At 41.9% G+C, this 3,407-nt stretch overlaps 1 long non-coding RNA gene across 1 annotated transcript; it reads right to left on the bottom strand.

The window, feature by feature from the left end:
* Positions 1 to 2,064: 2,064 nt before the first annotated feature.
* On the bottom strand, positions 2,065 to 2,702 carry LOC133012159 (uncharacterized). The gene is made up of 3 exons (XR_009680798.1): positions 2,627 to 2,702; positions 2,414 to 2,507; positions 2,065 to 2,322 (listed from the first exon to the last, which is right to left on the bottom strand). It is a non-coding gene; the product is annotated as an uncharacterized LOC133012159 (long non-coding RNA).
* Between the last annotated feature and the right edge of the window lie 705 nt (positions 2,703 to 3,407).

Genomic DNA, 3,407 nt, shown 5'->3' with positions numbered 1-3,407 from the left:
TTTCTGTTTGTGAATGGATGAAAGCTATGAAATACAATGTGTTAAATACTGAGCTGCAATGTGTTTTGCTTAGCAGAGCTAGCTGTTTCCCCCTACTGCAGTTTTTATGACATTTAGGCAAAAAACATAAGTGGAGGCATTTCATGTTCTTTTTACGTTTGAAGTATTGGTCAAGAATTTACTTCAATTTTATTGTATTGGATTTGGCTGCAACGCTGTTTACCTTTGAAACTCCAAAAGTGTTTTGTGGACTCAAACACTTCATCCACCCGTTCATTGGCATAGTTGTGAGTAGATAATGAGTGAATTTTCATTTTATTTCATTTTTGGGTGAACTGTCCCAAGCAATTTTCCAACACTGAGCTCGAACTGTGTGTGAGTGAAATGGAGGTGAAGAAAGATAAATTGTTTGGTGGCCACAGCAGTGATGTCATTAATAAAAGATAATGCACTAACATCATTATGCTGAAGCTGTTAATGCAGTGAGTGAGAGTGATACAACAGAGAGGACAGTGTCTGAAATAAAAAGGTGTTAGTAATTTAAAGAATAACCAAAAAAAGTGTTTATTATCATCAGAATAATACTTGTTCTATTGCCTTTACCAGAAAACTATTCATTGCCTAGCGGTGGATGGAGAAGGACGGTAAAAATTGTACGAGTTATACGCATCAAACACATACCTGTCAGTGAATTAACCCAGAGTGATGAGTACTTGTGTTTGCACTGGGAAGGTTTGGTTCCGTCGGATCGATCTTTGTAACACTGGACTCAGTTCAGCACAAAGATCCAAAATCATAGATCTATAAAATCTACATTAGGTGATGAGTCTTCATCATTAGACAGGAAATCTTCATAGCCACTAAACACTCCCACAAACACTTCTATCCTCGTACTCCTATCAGTGCCAGTGCATCCATCACACAGCATTACACACAAGTGCCACCCCAGTATTGTTGTTTACAGCAATGACACATCAGTCATCTCCTAACATCCACTCTGGGGCATCATTTGGAAATTAAATTTTAAAAGGTGAACATTTATTTATTTGTAGAAAGTGGTCTCCAGTGAGCTGCTCTTTGCGCCTGAGAAGCACAGACATGTTCACTGCAGCGATTTACACACACATATGCTCACTGTGGGGCAGTGTTATAGAAGATATTATTAAAAACTAGAATTCCCTTGTTTCTCTAGCTGTTTGCTCTTTTACGGAATATTTATTTTACAATTGAAGGTTCTAATGAAACAGTTATGTTTATTGTTAAAGAGGAAGTGGGTCAATAATCTGGCTTCATATCACATCCTCACGTCTGCTTCACCATTTTTGCAGTCTCCAAAATGATAGTACTCATAGTTTGCGTTTGAGTTCTGCCATCAAGTTTGTTTTTATGAATCTCAATGTTTGCGTGAGAAGTGGCATAAACATAAACTGTGGTCTGAAATATGCTTATGCAACGGCTATAAATGAAGCTGCAGGTGGTTGCATACAAAACTGAACACTAGACGAAAAGCAGTATTATTGTCACAGTGAACCTCTTCGGACAAGCCTAATCCCCTGCTGTAACCAACTGTTTCCATGATGTTACCTCGGCGTTCGCCAGTGAAGACAAGGTGGGTCTATCGGCGTTTGCGGACCTTAAGGGGGATTTCGAGAACAAAGGAGAGAGCCGCGGGGGGGCTCGCTGAGCCTCGCGGACCGATCGCGACGTGTGATCTAATTAGCATATGAATCGGAGTCCAGCCGCTGGCTAGAACCTCTCTCTACTCACCATTGGAGGAAACCACAGACCCTTGAAACTAATGTCACTCGTGATTGGCTGGTAGAAGTGTTGCTATTGGTCACCTTATGGGTCATTGCAGTGCACACGTGGGGTCACAGCATTCCGCACGTGGGGTAAGCCCCTTCCACACAATATTAATAATAAAAATGTATATATTAATATTTATTATTATTTATAAGTAAGCCTTTACCAAAAGCACTGCAGTTAATTAAAACTAAAGATTCATGTGATGCTTGATGTTACAGGTGAACACATTGTACAGGGAACAAATGTGAACAAGGTATATGTGGAGTCAAAGCTTTATTTACATACAGCAAAAATATTGTACAAAAACTCAGATGAGGCTTGAAATGTTTCTCTGCAGCCTCTGGGTCATGACTTCTTTGTGGGACTCTGTCTGAATCTTCTCCAGTGTGTAGACGTCTGTGGTGTGTAGCTGTGAGATCAGTGTAGCTTCCAGTCTTATATGAAGTGTGGGACACAGGTCGGTGCGCTCCTGGCTGTGGAAGGATGGATCCATGTCATCTGTCCCGCTTCAATCAGCTGTAAACACATTCAGTAAAATTAGCACAGTTCAATGACAACATACACTTTTACATGTAACTGGAAAATTATTTAATGAATATAACCTTACCCTCTTTCTTCTCCGACAACTCCTCAATGCTGATGTAAGGTCTGGTCTGATCACACTGGCTCATAGTGTGTCTTTGTACGTCATGGACAGGCAGCTGGAAAACAACACATGTAACATGACTTTATTATTAATAAACGGAAATAGCCGCGCTGCATCACCGTTGGAAGATCCACAGCAAAAAAACACCAAAACAATTCATAAACAGTTACTTACATTCAATGGCTTAATTTTCTGCACTTTAAATCCGGACTTTCAGCGTCTCAGCCTAACGCCTCTTTGTTTGTGTGTGGGGGGGGGGGGGGGGGGGGGCTGAGGCTGTGAAAACATACAGAAAAGTCACGTTGATGAAAAAACTTAACGAGAACAAACTGTTACATCTAAGTAATTCATACATATTTACACATGCACTAGATCTGCTCCAGCACTCGATGCTGTATTCGTATTTAAGCAACTTTCTCGCTATCCCAAAGAGTGGCGGACATGCTTTCAGATGTACCAGTTAGCTTAGTGGTTAGCATGGCGGCTCCGTTTAGCTCTCACCTTAACTCAGGGACTGTGCTTCCGTCTTCTCCGCCTCGACTCGTCCACACCGGGCCCGCGGCTCTGCCTCCACACGCACTCATCTTCTCCTCCAGGGAACAGCGTCGTGTCGACTTCAGCAAGTTATTTACCCCGAAAACAGTCACTCGTACGGGACAAGCTAAACACGACCCGCTTCCTGTCTGCGGGACACTCGACGCTGCTGCACTGTGTTTACGAGGCTGTGATTGGACGAGTCCATCAGCTGATGACGCGAGCGGGTGACGTGAGCAGCGGTTACTTCATATGGGATGAGCATGTGACTGAGGCCAGGTTTATTTTTTGTGGTGTTTAGTACATTTACACACATGATTCACGCTGTTCTGTGTTCGTAACCTTATAGTTGAATGCACTTATTGTAAGTCGCTTTGGATAAAAGTGTTGACTCTTTTAATGGAATACTGAGAGTTTATTA

The sequence above is a fragment of the Limanda limanda genome, chromosome 10 (genome assembly GCF_963576545.1).
Source record: "Limanda limanda chromosome 10, fLimLim1.1, whole genome shotgun sequence".
Taxonomy (NCBI): domain Eukaryota; kingdom Metazoa; phylum Chordata; class Actinopteri; order Pleuronectiformes; family Pleuronectidae; genus Limanda; species Limanda limanda.
Note: the sequence above shows the minus strand (reverse complement) of the source record. Positions and strands in the feature narration are given on the sequence as shown.